Here is a 22,833-nt window from a genome sequence, read left to right on the forward strand (position 1 = left end):
TAAAGTGGTGCCCTTATGAAGAAGAGGTCCTGTTGTATCCTGCAGTGCAATGTCCCCTGTTCACAAGAACTTGGCACTTCAAGGGTTTGTCCCTTGTGTTGCATGCACCCTACTGTTATGGTTGAGATGTGCTTGCCTTCAGTCCAGTCATCTGCAATGGCTCCTTTTACCTGTTATGGTCAGGGTTTAGTCCCTGTGTTATTAAGGGGCCAGTCTGGGGTCACCTTGGGATTGAATTGGGTCAGACCTGATGTTTGCCAGAACTGCAGTCACACAGAACTGTAGGATGCTTTCCTGTGTTGTCCCCCGAGAAGCTTTTATTGGTGGGTGGGCCTGCAGTCAGACCTGAGGACTGCCCCCAGCCCACTGCTAGGACTGCAATCAGACTGTGCATGTGTGGTTGTGTTTCCCTCTACCCATGGAGGGAGTCACTTTGGAGTGGTGCTGGCCAGTGGGAACTGCTTGCACAATGCCTTGCATCAAACGGACTCTGGTGGAGTGGGGTGAGCTGGATGGAGTAGATCCACAGGAGAACTCAGAGGTGGGGGTTGCTGTTAGCAAAATTAGTGGCAAGTGTTCCTGGTGGTTCCTGTTGGTTCCCGCAGGTGTGTTTGTATCTAGGCTGGGAGGTGATGGAGAAAAATAGCACCATCCATCTCTTTTATTCTTGGAGAAGTCACCTAAATGTCCCTGCACGAGTCTGAGATTAGTAAATATATCTCTTTCCCATAAGCCCCAGGCATTTTTCAACCTGCTGCTTCTATGCTGTATCTCAATGGGGCTATTTGTTGTGCTGTCCTTTTAAGGGCAGGACTCAGTTTCCTATTGTCCTCCAGCTCTCCCAGAGCTGAGCCTGCTGATTTTTAAAGTTCCAGGTGTTGAGCCGTACTGATTGTAAAAACTCATGAAGTTAAGTGCCTCTGGTTTTCAAAGCCAAATGTTATGGGGATACATCTTCCCAATGCAGGTCCCTCATGGCTGGGGTACCTGGTGTGGGTTCTGCTGCTCTCCTTTGTCCATTCTTGCATGGTTTCTCCCCATGTGGTTAGTCTCTCACAGGTTAATTTTTTTTTTTTTGGACCATGTATCCACCCTTCCTATGGTTTTTGATGTGGCCTCTTTTCTAGCATTAGCTGTGGAGAGTCTGTTCTGCCCGTCTTGGGGTCATTTCCTGGGTTATTTTCACTGGCTTATCTAGGTGTAATCTGGTTGGGGTTTGCTCAGCTTCTTGAATTTGTACATTTCTATCTCTTGTCAAATTTAGGAAGATTTCAGCCATTATTTCTGAGTACTTTTTCCGTCATACCCTTTCTCCTCCTTTCTTGGGCTCCAATGACATGAATGTTAGATCTTTTATTATAGTCACAAAGGTCTCTGAAGCTATATTTACTTTTTTTTTCCAGTCTACTTTCTGTTGTTTAGAGTGGGTAATTTCTACGACTCCATCTTCTAGGTCACTGATTTCTTTCCTCTGTCTCCTCCATTCTAGCATTAAGCTCATTATTCTACCACAGTTGTTTTCTTCAATTCTAAAATTTCCATTTGGTTCTATTTATTTTTTATTTATTTAATTTTTATTTAATTTTTTTTAATATGAAATTTATTGTCAAATTGGTTTCCATAAAACACCCATGCTCATCCCAACAGGTGCCCTCCTCAATGCCCATCACCTACCCTCCCCTCCTTCCCACCCCCCATCAACACTCAGTTTGTTCTCAGTTTTTAAGAGTCTCTTCTGGTTTGACTCCCTCCCCTCTCTAACCTCTTTTTTTTCTTCCCCTCCCCCTTGGTCTTCTGTTAAGTTTTCCAGGATCCACATGAGAGTGAAAACATATGGTATCTGTCTTTCTCTGTATGACTTATTTCACTGAGCATAACACTCTCCAGTTCCATCCACGTTGCTACAAAAGGCCATATTGCATTCTTTCTCATTGCCACGTAGTATTCCATTGTGTATATAAACCACGCTTTCTTTATCCATCCATCAGTTGGTAGACATTTAGGCTCTTTCCATAATTTGGATATTGTTGACAGTGCTGCTATAAACATTGGGGTACGAGTGCCCCTATGCATCAGCACTCCTGTATCCCTTGGGTAAATTCCTAGCAGTGCTATTGCTGGGTCATAGGGGAGATCTATTTTTAATTTTTTGAGGAACCTCCGCACTGTTTTCCAGAGCGGCTGCACCAGTTTGCATTCCTACCAACAGTGCAAGAGCGTTCCCGTTTCTCCACATCTTCTCCAGCATCTATAGTCTCCTGGTTTGTTCATTTTAGCCACTCTGACTGGCATGAGGTGGTATCTCAGTGTGGTTTTGATTTGTATTTCCCTGATGAGTGATGTTGAGCATCTTTTCATGTGCCTGTTGGCCATCTGGATGTCTTCTTTAGAGACGTGTCTATTCATGTTTTCTGTCCATTTCTTCACTGGATTATTTGTTTCTTGGGTGTGGAGTTTGGTGAGCTCTTTATAGATTTTGGATACTAGCCCTTTGTCCGATATGTCATTTGCAAATATCTTTTCCCGTTCCATCGGCTGCCTTTTAGTTTTGTTGATTGTTTCCTTTGCAGTGCAGAAGATTTTATCTTCATGAGGTCCCAATAGTTCATTTTTGCTTTTAATTCCCTTGCCTTTGGGGATGTGTCAAGTAAGAAATGGCTGAGTCTGAGGTCAGAGAGGTTTTTTTCCTGCTTTCTCCACTAGGGTTTTGATGGTTTCCTGTCTCACATTCAGGTCCTTTATCCATTTTGAGTTTATTTTTGTGAATGGTATAAGAAAGTGGTCTAGTTTCATCCTTCTGCTTTAATTTTTTTTTTACATTTATTTATTTTTGAGAAACAGAGTGAGATAAAGTGTGAGTTGGGGAGGGGCAGAGAGAGAAGGAAACACAGAATTTGAAGCAGGCTCTAGGCTCTGAGCAAGTGGTCAGCAGAGCCTGATGCGGGGCTCGAACCCACAAACTATGAGATCATGACCTGAGCCGAAGTCAGACGCTCAACTGACTGAACCACCCAGGTGCCCCATTTGGTTCTATTTTATGTCTTCTATTGTCTTGATGAGATTCTCAACTTGTTTGCTCAGGCTTTCTACATTTTTTCGATTTTTTTTCAAGCGTTCATAATTACTCATAGACTCATCTTTATAATAGCTTCTTTAAAATCCTTGTCAGGTAGTTCTGAAATTTATGTTATCTTGCATTGGCATTTATGGTCTTTTCTCATTAGTTTGAGATATTCTTGATTCTTGGTATGATAAGTGATATTTGATTGAAACCTGGACATTTTCATATTATGTTATAAGATTATGACTCTTATTTAAACCCTCCACTTCAACTGTTTGTTGCTGCTGCTGTTGTTGTTATTGTTGTTGTTGTTGTTCTGACACTGCTCCAGCAAAGGAAAAGTGCATACCATCTCATTACTGCTGGATGGGAGTGTGGGTTCTAACTTCCCATGTGATCTCTACTAACAATGAAATGCAAGTGACCTCATTGTTGCTGGGTGAGGATGAAAGTCCTGGCTTCCCATTCGACCTTTTCTGCTATCAGCCTGAAGGGGTGTTAGGGCACCTCATTACTGCCTTACAAGGGTAGAAATCTTCACTTCCAGTCATCCTTCACTGGCATGTGTGGAGGTGGTGTTTAGCTGGAGTAGAGAAATTATTGTCTAAAGTTTTCTGCATTGTTCAGCTGCTTTTTTCCTACTCCTATGGCTATGGGGACCAAGCTTTTGTTGGGGCTCTTACTGTCTTTGCCCATTGCCATTTCCCAGTTGCTGGTTTCTTCAGCTCCAAATCTGGAATATATGAGGTAAAAAGAAAACCCAGGGAACTCACCGCTGTCTTTCCTCAGATCCAAAGATTCCTGGCTGTTCAGCCTTCCTCCCTTTAGCTCTTACAGTCTTCTTACGCTTGTTTTACACATAATGCCAAGTTTTTATTTGTACTTAGTGGGAGGAATATTAAATGTACTCCATATTTGTAGATGTGGAAGTCCCAATATTGTTTTATTTATATCTATGTTTTATTTAAAAATTGTTTTTAGTTTATTTTTTTTTTTGAGAGAGAGAGAGAGAGAAAGAGAGAGAGCATGAGTAGGGGAAGATCAGAGAGAGAGGGAGACACAGAATCTGAAGCAGGCTCCAGGTTCTGAGCTGCTATCACAGAGCCCAACATGGGGCTGGAACCCACAGACTAGGATATCATGACCTGAGCCAAAGTCAGACACTTAGCCAACTGAGCCAGCAAGGTGCCCCTATTTATATGAATTTTTTAAATGTTCTTAATGTTTATTCATTTTTGACAGAGTGTGAGTGGGGAAAGGGCCAAGAGAGAGGAAGACACAGAATCCGAAGCAGCCTCTAGGCTCTGAGCTGCTAGCACAGAGCCTGACATGGGGCTCAAACTCACGGACCACAAGGTCATGACTTGAGTCAAAGTCAGACACTTAACTGACTGAGCCACCCAGGTGCCCCAATTTGTATCTGTTTTTAAATGCCAGTCTTGGAAGGCCATAAGTCTTTCAGAAACTTGAGTTGAGTATGCCTTTTCTCATTTATTCTGATGGCAATCCTATAATGGAGGTAATGTCTTTTAAGTGATTTTTAAGACTCAGAGAGGTTACACAAATTTCCCAAGATTATACAACTGATACGTGATAGACCAGAATTATAAGCCAGGTCTCTTTAAGACAGGAACCAACAAATGTCTGTAATCTTTGGCTCTGACCTGTCCCTGGCATCTTCATTGATATTTACTAACTTTTACTAAACATTTAAATATATAATAGGAAGTTAGGTTTGGTGTGTGTGTGTGTGTGTGTGTGTGTGTGTGTGTGTGGTGAGTAAAGCAAAGATTCCCATCAGTTGGTAAGGTAAGGTGCAGTACCAGCATGTGAGAGAACAAAGACCCTAAGACGTGGAGGTGCCAGGAGAACCCAAGTTCCCCAAGAAATCACACAGGCCTTGACACTGGAAGCAGGTGGAATCCGTTTAAGGCATTTGTATTTACCTAGAGCTTAAGGACAGTCTACCTTTCTCAGGGGACTCTGTCTTTATGATGAATGAGAATGAGACTGTAAAGGTATATCTGTGAGTCAGGGGAGCTGTGCTACCAGGAGATCAATTCCCACCCCAAAGGACAGAACAACTTGCCCCACGTCAGTGTTTAAAGTCAAGAAAGAACCCATGTCCCCTGCCTGTGTCCTGATTCGAAGATATTTCCACTATGAAAGGATAGACACAGGAGTTCTTTTGCTGCTAAAGGGTAAAAGATATGGAAAATATTATTTGGTCTAAATGAATAGAAGAAAATGTACTGCTTCCTATTAGTCATCAATGTATCTTGTTTTAACTTAGAACAAAATGATTAGGTCTGATGACTGAGGCCTCTCCTCTCTGTAATAGGTAAGTCTGCATGCACGCTCAGGATGAAATTTGGGTCAGGATGAATTTAGATTAGATTATCCATTCACCATTTCACTTGTATACAATTTCTTCAAGAATCCTTCCCATATTCCAAGTAAAGCATCCCAGCCCACTGGAAACAAGTTACCTTTCTGCATTTCTCAATCTACTTTTCTGGTGTGCTGATGAGTCACATTGATGGTGAGTTGCCAAAGGCTGAAAACTAAAAAGTTCTCAATAAAGCCACCTTCTGAGGTCTTTGCTCTTTTTGAACAGAGAGTCACCTCTGGTTTTTTGCTATCCTCAGCCCTTTCACATGGTCCTCAGATTTATCACTGGCTCTAATAATCCTGCTGTTACTTGATAAAGTATACATTGCAAACAACAAATTAATAAGAAGGCAGAAAGAAATATTATTAATTGGATTAGAAAATTAAATACTGCAATGTAGTTCTTTTCAATATTTTGATTGGGAGCATTAGAGCTGACAATCTTCCAGATTTTAATTAAAAGTTTTAATGATTGGGATACCCGAGTGGCTCAGTTGGTTGAGCATCTGACTCTTGATCTTGGCTGGGGTCATGATCTCACTGTTGTGAGATCAAGCCCTGAGTTGGGTTCTGTGCTGAGTGTGGAGCTTGCTTATGATTCTCTCTTTCTCCACCTCCTGTGCCACTCTCCAACCACTCACGCTCTCTCTCCAACCCCCCCCCCCCAAAAAAAAAGTTAACAATATTGCTGCAGGATGAAGTATGCCCTATTATTCCCAGATATTGTCCCTTTCAGAGTGACCACATTTAAAAGACAGCATCAGATGGCATAGGCCCTGCAGAAGTGCCTTGTAGGTTATCACCTATCATTCTTATCTGCTCAATAAACATCTGAATTCAATGAAGAGTTTTTTAGCTCCTACCAGGTGGAAATCAGTGCTTTTGAGAATAGATGCCAAGTAAGATGTGGCCTTAATAGGACACTCTGTTGAAAGAAACAAAAAATAATAGCAAACTTGTATGTGGTGCCAGGAAGTATTCTAACTGCTTTCCTCCTGGTATTTTCTGATTCAATCCTCACAGCTACCACAATTTAGAATAATTCCCATTCATCAGAGGAGAAAATTGAGGTTTAGGAAAGATTAGTCTGTTGCTTCACATGACAGTAAACTGCAGAATTGGCAGAAGAGTCCAGATGTATTTGATGTCCAAATCTGACCTTGTAATTGTCCCTGGAAATGATATTAGAAATATTGTAACATAGGGGCGCCTGGGTGGCGCAGTCGGTTAAGCGTCCGACTTCAGCCAGGTCACGATCTCGCAGTCCGTGTGTTCGAGCCCCGCGTCAGGCTCTGGGCTGATGGCTCGGAGCCTGGAGCCTGTTTCCGATTCTGTGTCTCCCTCTCTCTCTGCCCCTCCCCCATTCATGCTCTGTCTCTCTCTGTCCCAAAAAAAAAAAAAAAAAAAAAAAAGTTGAAAAAAAAAAAAAGAAATATTGTAACAGAGTTCAAACAGAGGGGAAGAGGCTTATTGTAAGGGGGGAAACCCTGGCATCGGGCTGGACCTTGAGGGGAATGTAGAACTTCCACTGGAGGGAGAAGTGTGCCTTCCAGACGAGGATACTGCTTGAGCAAAGACCTGTAGCTACTAGGGTGTCTGCACATTTGGAGTCTCGTGACTCGAGATTGGAAAATTTCATAGAACAGAATTTGGGGAAATCTTTAAAAGGGTGCTTGAAGATTTTAGACTCTGTTCAAAGAGGGTGGCAGCCTTAAAGGATTTTGCAAAGGGAATTGGCTTGCTCCAAGCTGGGCCTCAGGAAGATAATAATGTGCACAATTAGACACCTGCATTTGCTTAGCCCCAGAGAGCTCATGGGCTGCAACTCTTTTGCTCTGAAGGAATTCCTCATGATTTTATCTGCAACAGCCCGGAGCTCCTGCCCGGCTGGCATTAGGGTGTTCTGAATGGCTGTGTTTTGACAAACCTTGGCCATGACTCCCTAACACGAAGAAGTGCCCGGGTCGCTACTCCCTCTGCAAGCAGGAAGTGCCCTGCCTACTGTCAAACCTCATTCTCAAAGACAAGCCTTCTTTCTGCCCTGACCTCCTCCTCTGTCATCTTCTCCCTTTGGGTGGTGGCTGTTAATCTGCGGAAGTCTCCTTCGCATGTTTGCAGGAAGTTGGTTTTTAACCCAGGGGAGGTCACCAGCAAGCCTGGCCGGGCCAGAAACCTAGAAGATGAAACCGGGCATCCACCTGCCACCACTCAGGCTGTCACCTACCTGCCCCCCTGCACTGAGAGCCGAGAACTCTACTTGGAAATCCTTTAGGACATTCCTGAATAAGATGCCACTCTTTTTCAACACCCTAATACACACATACACCATGGTGGTAATGCTGGGGTGGCTTGTGTTAATAAAAGTCACATGAAATTATAACATTTAAAAATAAAAACAGGGGCGCCTGGGTGGCTCAGTCAGTTAAGCATCCGACTTCAGCTCAGGTCATGATCTCACAGTCCGTGAGTTCAAGCCCTGCGTGGGGCTCTGTGCTGACAGCTTAGAGCCTGGAGCCTGCTTTGGATTCTGTGTCTCCCTCCCTCTCTCTGCCCCTCCCCTGCTCATGCTCTGTCTTTCTCTATCTCAAAAATAAATAAAAACATTAAAAACAATTTTTTTAAATAAAAATAAAAACAAAGTGCAAATGACATTCTTCAAAAACCAAAACATAAGTGCAGGCATGCCTGTTAATCTTTGAGGATGCTGGGGAGGAAAAGAGGTGAAGAACTGCTTAAGTTGTGAACAAGCATTAAAAAAAACACACTCTAGGGTGCCTGGGTGGCTCAGTTGGTTAAGCGTCCGACTTCAGTTCAGGTCATGATCTCATGGTTCATGGGTTGGAGCCCTGCACGGGGCTCTGTGCTGACAGCTCAGAGCCTGGAGCCTGTTTCAGATTCTGTGTCTCCCTCTCTCTCTGCCCCTCCCCACTCATTCTCTCTCTTTCTCTCAAAAAAAAAAAAAAAAAAAAAAAAAGTCTTAGGAAGTGTCTCATGCAGGGTCCACACGCCCAAAGCATTTCATAGAAACCCCAACCAAATTCAACCAAATCACCCATTATTTGGGGAAGAAGGTGGCACAGGGAGGTCAGTAACTGTATACCGTTGGACTAAATTTAAGCATTATCTTTTATTTTTTCTTAACTTTTAAAAAACGGTGTTTGACAGCCCAAGGAAGCTAACGAAGAAAGTAAAAAGGTTTCTTCCCCAGGTGGGGGTAGGTAATTAAAGCAAAGAGCCAGGAAGAAAGTTCTTAGCTCTTGTAGAAGACAAGCATCTTTTCCCTTAGGACAAATAGCACTGATCTGTGAAAAGGGAAGACAAGTGATGGGAAATTCTGAAGTAATTGCAAAGCACATGGCATGTGCAAAACACACCCATTCAGGTTGAATTTATTGTGGGGACATTTACTTGCACTCTAAAACAGTTTGGATTTCTTGAAAGCAGTTCTCTTAGTTGAAAAGTTTTTATGTTTCTTTTACAAAGCATGAGATCTTTTTGTGTCCGTTTAAAACACATATACCCAGGGTGCCTGGGTTGCGCAATTGGTTAAGCATCTGACTCTTGGTTTCAGCTCAGCTCAGAATGTGATCTCACAGTTTGTGGGTTCAAGCCTTACGCTGCACTGCTTACCACAGGGCCTATTTGGGATTTCGCTTTCCCTCTCTCTGTCCCTCCCTCTCCAAAATAAATAAATTAACTTTAAAACACATGTACCCATTTCAGGTCCTTCTCTTTAAATCTTTTTCAGTTATGGGGCACCTGGGTGCCTCAGTCGGTTGAATGTCCGACTTCGGCTAAGGTCACGATCTCATGGATAGTGAGTTCGATCCCCGTGTCAGACTCTGTGCTGACAGCTCAGAGCCTGGAGCCTGCTTCATATTCTCTGCCCCTTCCTGCTCATTCTCTGTCTCTTTTGCTCTCTCTCAAAAATAAATAAATATTGAAAAAAATTTTTTTAATGTTTTTTAGTTGTGTTGTCAATTGGAAATTACTGGCTTCCATTTCTCAGTGTCAGGGACGGCAAGCATGAAGGATTTTCAAATTTAAACTGAACTTTCTCAAGTCATTTTATCTTTATCTTTCCACTCTCCAATTCTGCCATTTACAGAAACCCTAAGTAAAGAAGATGAAGACAAACTACAAAGATCCATTGTTTTTTGAAAATCACTGTGGCATTGGGTAAGCATGCCTCCGTTCTCATTGTCATTTTCTGCATGAAACTGGTTAGCAGATGGGTGATTGAGAAATCTTGACAGATGTCGTGAAGGTGGGAGCCTGAAATCAAACCTCACACAAGAAGGGCCTGATGACGTAAGGGACACTTTGATCTGTTTGTCTGCAGTGTGTGTGGCCAGTACAAGTTTACGGCTGGCCAGCAGTATGGCAAGAAGAACACCACTTAAGGAGCAAAATGCCATATTGTACTAGGAGGAAGGAATAAGAATATCTGGGATTCACCTCTAGGAAACAAGGAAATGATGGTTTTTCCTTATTATTGGCTATACACTATGTGACCATCAACACTGTCTGGTCCCTGGGGCTGTTGGCCAGTTGTAACTTGTCCACTGAACACAGCTCTGGGTGTACCATCCATCTACTCAGAATCCTTCCGTCTCACCACCTTGGGGCAGTGTTTAACTGCCTTGGTCTGATATTTAGAACCCTGGGCAACTGGGTTCCCATTAGTTACTCAAGCATTACAGACACTGGAATGCTGGGCATTGGTGGATGAATAAAATTGCCTTGGCAAAGATGGATAAGGAAGCAGGGAATCCAGGTGCAAGGCAGAGACAGGCAAAAGTCTGGAACTTTGGAAGAGCAAGGTGCATCTGGAGAATGGTAAGTTATACAGTGTGACTGGAATATAAGATACGTGGAGGGACCCAGGAAAGATGAGCTCTCAAAGAGAGGTAGGGTGGTGCAGTGTAGGGTCTTGTGAGCCATGTGGATGAGGCTGAGTTTTATTCCTGTAGCCACTGGAATAAGCAGCAAAGGATTTTGCAAAGAAAGGTGTTATTATCAAGGCTGGCTTTTAGAAAGGTGACTGGTAACCCATGGAGGTCCCGATTGAAATTGCCAGAAAAGGCCAGATAACTGCCAGAAGTCTTCTCAAACACTGTAATTCCACAAAAACATTTTACATTTGTTAGAAATTATGGAGATTACCAAGTGGCCCAAGACATCATGGTGAAAATATTTAGACAATTGGCAAACTCCTCTTTCTCTATATGCTATTTCCAAAGGAGATAATCTTTAATCCTCTCTTCCATCCAAATTATTCCCTGTCTTGGAAAAAAAATGCCAAAAATGTTTGGGAAAATGCACTCCACCCGTGTTTTTTGGAAGGGCTGGTTATTTAGCTTCTACGTGAGCCAAATTTTAATCCACAGGAATTTTCTTAGAAAAGCGATATTGCCAAAATGTTCCTCCAGTACAATTCTGGTGGGAACCCGTGGAAGGTGAATGTAAATTGCTGTCCTAGATTGTAAACGGGGAAGGAGAATCTTAACCACATGAAATGCGAAATAATAAAAATGGGTTTTGAAGTACTTGACACTTTGTTAGTCCATGTTGAAAATTCAGAGCTACTCAAAAAGCAGGAGGACTTCAGAGCTTACATAATCTAGATTTCTACCAGGTGCTTATTTGGTGATGGAGATTCTTCAAGAACATTCCATAAATATTTTTGAGCACTATGTGGAGCACTGCACACATTTTGGTGAATAACACAGACGCAGTCCCTGCCCTCATGGAGTTTACATCTAAAATAAAGATACAAAAAGACAAAGGGACACTAATGATAATAAGATATCACATAAGAATAACAACTCTGGTGTTAAAGAGCTTTGGTGAAGGAAGTACACAGTGTTATGAGACCATAGAGGGTAAACTGGGGGTGGAGGGATGGGGCCACAGCCTTGAAGAAAGTGAAGGTAACATCTGAAGCATAAGCAGGACTTAGCCCAGCAAGACATGGGCCAGGAAGACCAGAGTGGGTACGAGTGTGAACGGCTTTCTACGACAAAGACCCAGGGTCAAGAGAAAGAAATGCATTTAGCAAACCACATAGTTCATCCCAGCTGGAATTTATATGTATACTATGTGTGTGGAGGTGAGGGTGGTGTGCAGGTGGAAAGGTGGGATATGATGAAGCTGGAGAGGTAAGAACGGACAGATGCCACCAAGTTTTATGATACTCGTAATGGAATTTGGGGTTTACCCCAAGGGCATTAGAGAACCATTGACTGCTTTTAAGCTTTTAAGCAAAGATCCATATTTGAATCTCGGAAATGTCACTCTGACCATGGAGTAAAGAAAGGATTTGTGGATGTGGGCAGGGTGGAGGCAGGATGCCCAGTGTCAGAGGATGTGATAATCCTCAAGAGAGGCAATGGAAGCCTCAACAGAGAGAGTGGAAACGAAGACAGAAAGAAGGAAATGGATTTGAGAGGTATTTACAGAGAAGAGACAAGACTCTATAACTGTTGCTCAGCCTAAGGTAGAAAGGGGAGGTAAGGGTGACCCCCAGATTTCTGGCTGGGTTCGTGGCAATGGCTACTGACAGAGGGCCCTGAGAGAGGAGAAACAGATGAAGGGGTGAAAACAAGGGGGTTCAGATTCATTCCTGTTAAGTTTAGTGTGTCTGACGGACATTCAGAGAACCTAACAGGCCACTGGGTATATGGAGCTGGACTGAGGTTTGAGTCGTTAGTGATAGGGTTTGGAGTGATGGGGGTCTGGAGCCAAGGGCCAAGAATGAATTATTGAGATGTCTTTGGTGCAAAAAGGGGACAGGACTCTTAGGCAGAAAGTGCTGCCCCCTACCTTGAGGAGAGACTGGTTGTACACTTGGGAGTTGGGGGAGATAAAGTCAAGAGGAAGTTTCCAAAGAGGTTTTCATATGCTAAAGAAGATTCAGTATACTGGAGGCCTACCTATTGTCAAGCTAGGGTTGTTTTCCCTCAAGCAAAGCATTAACATTAAGATAGTAAGGAGTTCCTAGAGAAATATGCTCCCTGCTTAAGTACTGTCAATGGGCAGCAGGTTATAAGGAAATTTAATTGTATCTGCCATTTCCTTCTGCCTTTGTTTCCCACACAATTAGCATACAGATGGTCATGGGAGACAATGCCTGTACAGAATGCTTAAGTCTTCTTGGTAGCAGAACTCCTAAGCATTGACTAGTACTGCTTAAAATGGCCCATGTCTCAGTCCTTGGTACCACAGCCTAAAGATCCACAAAATCTATTCCACCCCTTATCTAGGATCCTAACAGCATCCATATCTTTCATCATACATAGAATCATCTGTCTCCCCTCAAATAAATCACAGATTTCAATTACTTTACCCTCAGAGCTCATCTTGAGTCCATCATTCTTCACCTATATTTCTGATCTGAAGAAAGCTATACAAATTTTGTGACATTATCTACCCACATAAAGGCACAAAAGGAGAATCCAAATGAGTAAAATCAGGACATGTGGTTTCAGAAAAAGAGCTGAGTTATGTTTTAAGGGGATTTATTTAGGTCATCTGATACTTAATTTAAACTGCATGCTTCCTACTCGCCTTTTAATTAATTCATCTTTTTAGCCTGCCCTGACATGGTCAGAACTTATTTAGGATCCCTTGTTCCCAAAGATCAAATTGCTTTTCTAAAGTACATTGAGTTTCTAAAGCTTGGCATCTCTGAGCTTCTGGTGCCAATACAAAGAGCACATACATATCCCAACAATCCGTGGATTGTTGTTAGTGAGAGGCAATGGTCCCGGCCTTTGGGAGGAAGGGCACAGCACATTTCTTCATAGCGGGAAGTGATGGAGCTATTATTACTTTCAAGACATCCCTGGTTTGTCCATTCAGAGAGGCACAAGTCAGGCTCTGTGACCCATTCAAAGGATGAGGCTGTGAAAGTGGGTCTCCTGGTAACACTTGGACTGCCAGGCCTTCCCTTGCATCCACCCGGCAGCAGAAGGTTCCCAGCACTGGAGAGTTTGTTAACCCTGACCTCTCCTGTCACCATGGAAACACAACACAGCCTAGGGAACTTCCTCTGTGATTATCATTCAAACTGTGAAAGAATAGAATAGAATAAATAGAATAGAATAGAATAGAATAGAATAGAATAGAATAGAATAGAATAGAATAGGAAAAACACCCGGAAAACTTCATTGCTCATTTCAAGTTGCTATTCTGTAGAACAAAGGAACTCCCGGCAATTTCTTTGAAAGTTTGGTGTGGGGGTGGAAGGGGTGCAGATAGGATGGGAAGGAGGAGTCTGGCCAAGAACTGCTGAGGCAGCTTAACAACTCCTACTCTGTCAGGAGTTGAGGCTTACCTGTAGTCTATTAAAGTAGCTGGAATAACTTACAATTATCCCCAAAAGAATAAAACAGTTAGGAATACACTTAATCTAGCAGGTGAAAGAGCTGTACTCTGAAAACTATAAAACACTGATAAACGAAATTGAAGATGACACAGACAAATGGAAAGATATTCCATGGGCATGAATTGGAAGAATTAATATTATCAAAATATTCTTAAATCAATCTACAGATTCACTGCAATCCCTATCAAAATACCAAGTGTATTTTTCACAGAACAAGAACAAACAATACTAAAATTTGTATGGTTGTATGGAACCACAAAAGATCCCACATAGGCAAAGAAATCTTGAAAAAGAAAAACAAAATGAAGTATTACATTCCAAATTTCAAAATATACTACAAAGCTTTAGTAATCTAAGCAGTATGGTACTGACACAGAAAGAGACTCGTAGATCAATGGAACAGAACAGACAGCCCAGAAATAAAGCTATGCTTATATGGTCAATTAATCTATGACAAACAAGAATATACAGCAGGGAAAAGACAGTATCTTCAATAAATGGTGCTGGGAAAACTGGGCCACTTTCTAACATCACACACAAAAATAAACTCAAAATGGATTGAAGACCTACATATGACACCTGAAACCATAAAAATCCTAGAAGAGAGCATAGGCAGTAATGTCTTGGACATGGGCCATAGCAACATTTTTCTAGGTATGCCTCCTGAGGCAAGGGAAACAAAAGCAAAAATAAATTATTGGGACTACATGAAAATAAAAAAAATTTCACACAGTGTTGGAAACCATCAATGAAATAAAAAGGCAATCTACTGAATTGGAGAAGATATTTTCAAATGATATATTTAATATCCAAAATATATAAAGAACTTACACAACTCAACACCAAATAAACAATATGATTAAAAAATGGACAGAGGACCTGAAAAGACATTTTTCCAAAGAAGATATACAGATGGCCAACAGGCACATGAAAGGTTGCTCAACATCACTCATCATCAGGAAAATGCAAATCAAAACCACAGTAAGATATCACACTATACCTGTAAGAATGGCTAAAAGGACAAGATATAACAGGTATTAGACAGAATGTGGAGAAAAAAGAACCTTCCTTCACAGTTGGGAATGTAAATTGGCAAAGCCACTGTGGAAAACAGTATTGAAGATAGAAATATCATATAACCCAACAATTCCACTACTGGGTATTTACCCAAAGAAAACGAATACATCATCTGGAAAAGATATAGCACCCCTACATTTATTGCAGCATTATTTACAATAGCCAAGAAATGGAAACAACCCAAGCGTCCATTGATAGATAGATAAGTGGATAGGGAAGATGTGGTTTGTGTGCATAATATTATGCAGCCATAGAAAAGTATGAGATCATGCCGTTTGCAACAATATGGGTGCACCTAGAGGGTATCATGCTAAGAGAAATAAGTTAGATTGAGAAGGACAAATGCCAATGGTTTCACTCATCTGTAGAATAAAAATAATGAACAGACAAACAAAAAGCAAAATCAGACACATAAAGACAGAGAACAGACCGATGGGTGCCAGAGGGGAGGGGGTGGGAGGATGGGCCAAATGGGTGTAGGGGAGGGGGAGATAGAGGCTCTAGCTATGGAATGAATGAGTCACGGGGATGAAAGGTTGGGTTAGGGAATATAGACAGTGACATTGTAATAGCATGCATGGTGACAGATGGTAGCTACAGTAGTGGTAAGCAGAGAAAGGAGTGGAATCACTATGTTGTATACCTGAAACTAATGGAACATTGTGTTTCAACCACACCCCCCTCCCCCCCCCAAAAAAAAACAAAAACAAAAACAAAACATAACAAAAACCCAGAAGCCAAATACATAAACAAAGTACCTAGAATAATGATGCTATCCTTAATACCATTTGACATGAGTTGGATTTTCACCTATAGGTTGCTAACTAAACAACAATCATTATTATTATTTCCCCATCACCCCCTTGAATTGGAACCAGAATTTGATAGCAATGAAAGAGGCTTGATTTCCATGTATAGTAGGATTGCTCCCATAGAGCTGGAAGGAATGGTAGAAAGATCTAGTTTCCAGTCCATGAACTGCTTGGAACCGCGGGCGAAATATACTGTGTGTGTGCACGTGTCGCTGAAAACTGGGCTTGCGGGCTTTCCCCATAATTCTACATCCAGGACAAATTAATGAGAACGTACCTTCCTTTAACAGACCAGTAATATGAAGTCCAAAGAGATCACGTCCTCTTGCGTACTCTCTTCCTTCTGTTGCTCCTCTTGCTCCTTTCTCTGCCTCTTCCTCCTCCCTCTTTTTCTCTTCCTGAAGTGACAAAGCTGCATAGTTAGAATTTTGCATTGGTCTGAGTTAACGTGAAACAAGAGTGTTGAGTGCCACAGGCGAGGCCCAGGGAAGAGAAAGGGTGGGAATGAAGCTGGAAGGATGCCCGGACTCACAGTGAAGCCAGAGAATCTAGACATAGACTCATGATTTCAGAAACGCACTGTGGGTTTTGACCAACAATTACTGGCTGAGGCCCTGGCAGCCCAGGCGATCAGGACCTGGTGTGTTCTTTATATGTGTGACCTAGGCCGCTAGTTGCCTTGCTGAGGGAGTCTTCCCTCTGCCTTCAGGAGTGCAGGAGATCAGCAAGTGCTGAGGCCGGGTGCCCCCAGCTTCTCCAGGGAGAGAATGAGACTGGAGACCTCTGAGAGTTCTAGGAGCTCCTGCCTGAGTTTGACTGTGCCCTTTGAAGAGTAGAAAAGACGCACTGGCTCACCTTGATGAGGTGAAGGTAGTGTGCTTTCATTTGTGAGGTCTTATCACGTGCTGCTCTTGGTTCTAAACCTTGAACTCCCTAGGCTTGCTGATACAGAGAACACACCCCATGGGCTTTGGAGTCAGATGTGTGTCCATCCGTTGGAGTAGTGGCTTCAACACGGCTGGCCTAGGGCAAGACTCATAACCTCTTTAGCCCTTGGTTTCCTCATGTGCCACGTGGCAACCACAATAATGCCTATTTCAAGGGATGGTTACAAGAGCCAAATAAATAAATGCACGTAATGTGTCTGACGTGGAGTCTAGCATTTAGTGATGGCTTCCAACTACCTCTCACCCTGTGTCTGGCTGTTTCAACAACACAGACTGGTTCATAATGTAGAGAATTCTGGAGGAAGTTTTCTGTGCTGTTTGCTCTGAACTTAAGGATACAAAACAATATTCAAAAACCATATTCAAGGCTCATTAAGTCTTTGCTTTTTGTTGAGCTTCTTAGGTAAAAATCAATGAGCGGGTCTGGAAAGAAATTTGTTGTCACTACATCCACGGTTACAAAGCACTCTGTGACTTCAGCAAATGCTTCAGGAAGCATTTTCTAATGTTTTCTGACTTGTCAACTCCTTTTATAGTAAAATCTTGCAAACCCTCTTAGGAAGTTTAACAATTGTTCTATCATTTTTACATGATATATATTAAAATGTTATTTTAAAAGGAAAATAGATATATTTTAGATCCATGTTCTAAATTCTTAAGCTAGGTGCTGAGAATTTGTGTATTTATTGTATTATTATCTACTTCTTTGTATTCTCTAAATATTCCATCATAAGAAAATATTACGCCAATATTTTACTCTTCAGAGTCTAATAATTATTTAAGGAGAAATTTTTTTATAATATCAAGTGATATACACTCTTTGATTTACTTTAACTTAATTCTATATGAAAAGGAATAATTTATGGACAAATAAATCTTAGTATGACTTGATATCATATTTGACTTTAGGACCAAAAATATATTAAAACGAATTGGAGCCTTTCCTATCTTGGTATTTGGAAACTTCTCTTTTGTATTTACAAAACATTAACTGGTATCGTTTTTAGATGTATAGAATTTTCAGGTTTTTATATTTCCCTTCAACTTTCTGTACTTCAACAGTGGAATTCCTTACAAATTAAACAATGGATGACTAAGAGTAAAAACAATATAAAACAGTATATGGGTCAAAAATATTGCTGCAGCTACAGGGGTTCGATGTGAGATAAACATCTGAGTGAGCCATGAAAGCCTTCATCTGATGTCTACCAAATCCTATGTGTTCAGAGACCTGGACATAGGGACCAACAATGACATGACCTCCCTTTAAATTTTTTTCCATGTCCCTCCTATTCTAGGCTCTCAGCATTGGATGAGATTTTATTCTTGTTATCTCCAATGGCTACACCAAGTGTAGCATGGTGTAGATATTCCGTAAGTGTTAGGGATTTAATGGACTTGAATGAATTTCCACTGAGTGGCAGATCAGACAGTAGATGTAGGGAAGGCAAGAGTTACAAATCAGAGTCAGTGATAATCTGGAACTAGAATCATAGAAACCTAGTGTTGCAACTATCGGGCATGGGAATCAGAAGGAGTACTCAGGTATCTGGCAGGCACCCGACACTAGACCCACACCCACAGGAACAGGACAGAAGGCAATGCACCTGACCTAGATGCAATTCTGGAAGAGACAGCACTGTCTTGTTCAATAAGCATTGTTCCTACGGGACATGATGGTAACTGTTCACTGATAGGGAAATAGTGAAGCAGAAGGAATGGGCAGTCTCACCTGACAGATGGAACACACTGACCAGAGGTGAGGGATTGCTCCTAAGTCCAGCAGTTGATTAGTAAAAGTATGATTCAGGGACCAATACTAAGTCCTTGCGAGGGAGGTTGGTAAAAGTGAGGCAAGGGTTTGAAGTGAAGAGGAGTGGAGAAGGCAAATTTACTAGCAGCAAGAATAACGATGCCGAGCTAACAGGTGCCAATCACCAATCTCTGCATCATGATGTCTGACTTGATCCCGGAAGTGTGGTTGGGGCTGGACCTGCAGGTTGCCTCCGCAGTGACAGGAGAGGAAGGAGACAGAGGTTAGGAACAAGGCTCGGTCAAATGAGAGCTCTCTGTGCTGGTTCTTGTCTTGTTTCCTGAGGCCAATCATTTTAACTGATGTGTGAATAGCTCTTTGAACTTACTCTGTATTTTAAGACTTGTTGAGTGAGTGTGTTATAGACTCAACACCGACTGTTAAGGCAATAAAAGTTTATGCTGAGAGTAAAAGATTTCTAAGACTTAGGTAAATGACACATAGGCATCAATTTATATCCTAAGCAATTAGGCTTCATAAACTACTTTTTGTTTTGCATATTTTGAAGCTATTCCATTAGGTGCATACAAGTTTATAATTACAGTATCTTTGTGATGAATTGTTCCCTTTATCATTAGTTCATGACCTTTCTTCATCCCTTACAATTATTTTTCCCACAGAATCCAGAATCTATTTTTTTCTGGTGCAAACGTAGCTAGAGCACTTGCTTCTGATTCGTGGCTCTCTGGTGTAACTTACTCTGCTATTGTAGTTTGAAAGTGTCTGTATCCTCGTTTTTAAGTGTGTTTCTCGTAAACATCACGTAGCTGACAAACTGATACTCTTTGTTTTTTCAAGAAAGTTTTATTTCATTTACATTGACTGTGATTAAGGAGATACATGAATTCATCTCTGTCACTGTATTTTGTGCTTATATTAATTCTTCATCCTGCTTTGTATATTTGATCTCCTTCCAATTTCATTTGGAAGAACTTTTTTAATTAATCTTTTTCTTCAACATATTTGGAAGCCATCTATTCCATTTCCTTTAAAATTACCCTGAAACAAGTCTCTATCCTCTTGCCAGAAAAATACAAAGACCTTACAAATTGTAATTTCACTAGCTCTTCTCCATTACGTCATTTGCTACATCACTTTTATACTCCCAAATGAGGCACTGTCATTTTATTGTTTTATACAGTAACTGTACAGACTTTTTCACATTTCTACTGGTTCCACTGCTAACCATTCTTCCTGGCATTTCACGTCCATCCTTCTCATTGAAATTTCTTCTTCCTGAGGTTCAACCTTTGGAAGTTCCTCCAGTGAGACTCTCCTTCAGTGATCAACTCTGTTCTTTTGACTGCACAAAGATGTCTTTGCCCTTCTTCTTAAAGAATAGTTTAGTAAAGGGTGAAATTACATGTGGATAGTTAACTTGCTGTCAGCATATTGAAGATACCGGCTCTTGCATTTATTACACTGGGTTTACATGAATTTGATCCCCATGTTCACTAATTGGCTGCAATTCAAAATAAGGAGGTTTTTTTTGTTTATTATTTATTTTGAAAGAGACAGAGCACAAGTGGGAAGGGGACAGAGAGAAAGAGAGAGGGAGAACCCCAAGCGGGCTCTGTGCTAGCAGAGCGGGGCTCAAACTCACAAAACTGTGTGATCATCACCTGAGATGAAATCAAGAGTCGAATGGTCAACCAACTGAGCCACCCAGGCACCCCCAAAGTAAGAATTAAAAAAAAAATCAATCTGCTATCGCCTACACTGTAATGGAATCCAAATTTATGTTTAATATAGCAAATCTATTAAAATTATCATTTATAGCCCTCATCCTTAAAAAAATAAAAGGCTTTGAATTGACTATTCAAATCTGAGAAATTCTTCAGGGACAAATTTCAAGAATTTAGTTATGAAGATACAGATTTATATAGCCTTAAGAGGAAGGTAGCTCTTTATTGAACATTTTCCTTGAAACTTCCTATCTTGGAAAAAGCAGTAGCAGCATAGGAGAAGGACATCGTTTTAGTATGTCGAATGTCAGTGTCAAATGACTTAATATTAGGCTGCGGCTTTAATGTAAAATGTGCACTAATAAACAAGTAAATTTGGTGTAGATTTTCAATAAATACTTAGAGTCAGCATAAAACTATTTAAGACAAGTTTAAAACTCAAGTAACATTTCTGTACATTCTTTTTTCTTTTCTTTTCTTTTCTTTTTTTAGTGAGAGAGAAAGAGAATGTGCGCATGCACGGGTTGGGGAGGGATGGAGGAGGGAGAGAGAGAATCTTTATTATTCTAATTTTTACTTTCTTTTTTTTTAAATTTAAATTCAAGTTAGTTAACATATAGTGTAGCATTAGTTTCAGGAGTAGAACCCAGTGATTCATCACTTACATACAACACCCAGTGCTCATCCCAAGTGCCCTCCTCAATGCCCATCCCCCATTTAGCCCATCCCCCCACCCACCTCCTCTCCAGCAACCCTCAGTTTGTTCTTTGTATTTACGAGTCTCTTATGGTTTGCTTCCCTCTAGTTTTTATCTTATTTTTCCTTCCTTTCCCCTATGTTCATCTATTGTGTTTCTTAAATTCCATATATGAATGAAGTCACATGTTGCAAATAGCAAGATTTCATTCTTTTTGATTGTTGAGTAATATTCCATTGTGAATATCATGAGTAATATTCCACATCGTCTGTATGGGAGAAAGAGAATCTTAAGCAGGCACTCAATGCACAGCCCAATGCACGGCTCAATCCCACATCCGTGAGATCATGATCTGAGCAGAAATCAAGAGTCAGATGCTCAACAGACTGAGCCACCCAGGCACCCCTCTGTACATTCTTAATGTACTTTCCACTTCTCATATTACACTTCTCTTTTTTCTTATGCCAGACGGGAAGGAGTCACCCTTTCTCTCTTTGCAAATGTTCTTTCTGCTAACTGACTATAACTGCCAAAAAACAAATGTAATAGAGTCAAATATGTATTTGATTTATTAGTCTAGGTGGTTCTTTCTTAAAGAGAAATAGACATTTATGGTTTAAGGCCCAGTTAAGGTTCGCTTTCTTCCTTTTACATTTCTTCTTTCCTTCCTTCCTTCTTTCTTTTTTTTTTCTTTTTTTTTTTGTTGTTGTTGTTTTTGAGACAGTATATGCGATTCACCTTTTGTTTAAAAACACAAACGAAAAACCTCTGTGCCTGTTGGGCTGGCTGGCTTTCCATTCTACTGCACTTAATTTAATAAAACTGTTTCATATCTGCTGAAACACAAAGTATAATGGCTGATGCAAAAGCAGAACTCAGCAATAGGACGTTCGGGTAAAAGCTGGGGAAACCGAGGAGGCTTCACAAAGTACGTCAATCACATAGCAAGTGAGTTGTACACTAAGTGAGAGAGGAGACTCCTGCTTTCTCGTGCCTTCTATTTCATCCATCATGAAGCCTCACGCACCCACTTTTTATTCACTTTCCCCTCTTCACGTCCATGGTCATTACTGTTGTCAACACCATCTTTGTTAGTTGCTTCAGCCCAAGCTTGCTGCTTTTCAACCTGCTCTACACATGACCTAAAACACACTTGACCTGACCAGCCACAATCCTGCTTAAAATCCTTGGTTTTATTATTACTTTTCTACCCTTTGAGTGTCTGGCACATAGTGGTTGCTAAATAAACGTGTGTGTGTTTTTAACGAGATAAGAGAAGAAAAAAGGAGACGAGAAGTAATGGAAAGATCAGTAGATTAATTCACTTAATGAATATGGGAACTCCCACTACGTGTCCTGCACCGTGCGTGGTGCTCCCGAGGGTGAACATAATAGATACAGGGTTCCTGTCACAGGGAGGCTTCGGGCTCACTCGTTCCGTGTAAACAACTAAACGGCTAAAGTGCCCAGGCAGTGACTACGTATGGGGTATTGTCCTAAATGTTCTATGGAAGTGATCTCACCTGGTCTTCACAACCATCTCCAGTGAGTTAGGCACTCTTATTATGCCCGTTTTGTTCAGGAGACCACCGGGGCATGGCAAGGTTAAGGCAAACTTGACGGACAGACCAGAACCCTTTTTTTAATTCAAATCTATAACACACGGCCAACATCCAGTTCATTAGAACAGACCAACGATTTCTGAAGTGGTAAGGGGATGTTGTACAGCAGAGGCATCACCGAGCAACCAAAGAGAACTGACTTCCAGGGTTAGGTGTGGCTATGTCTGTGCTGGATTTTCAGAAGCCTCCAGAATTCCTGGTGCATAGTAGGAAGGGGATTCATTTCTGTACCCCTTAGCCTTCTGCATAAAACACGGTGACCAAGTTTGCTCTCAGTCCAGGATTTTCAGCTTAGAATTTATCCAACTACTTATTTTGTATTTTTTTTTGAAATCTTTA

At 41.3% G+C, this 22,833-nt stretch overlaps 1 protein-coding gene across 6 annotated transcripts in view; it reads right to left on the bottom strand.

The window, feature by feature from the left end:
* POU2AF2 (POU class 2 homeobox associating factor 2) overlaps positions 1-22,833 on the bottom strand; it is a 487,862-nt gene that overhangs the window by 222,051 nt on the left and 242,978 nt on the right. For all 6 annotated transcript variants that reach the window (XM_053900520.1, XM_053900525.1, XM_053900522.1 and 3 more), the window contains one exon: positions 16,008-16,128. The gene's annotated coding sequence lies outside the window, so the exon portion shown is untranslated. The remainder of the gene's footprint in view (positions 1-16,007; positions 16,129-22,833) is intronic.

Source organism: Panthera pardus, unplaced genomic scaffold (assembly GCF_024362965.1).
Source record: "Panthera pardus isolate Hobbes unplaced genomic scaffold, ASM2436296v1 HiC_scaffold_12, whole genome shotgun sequence".
NCBI lineage: Eukaryota > Metazoa > Chordata > Mammalia > Carnivora > Felidae > Panthera > Panthera pardus.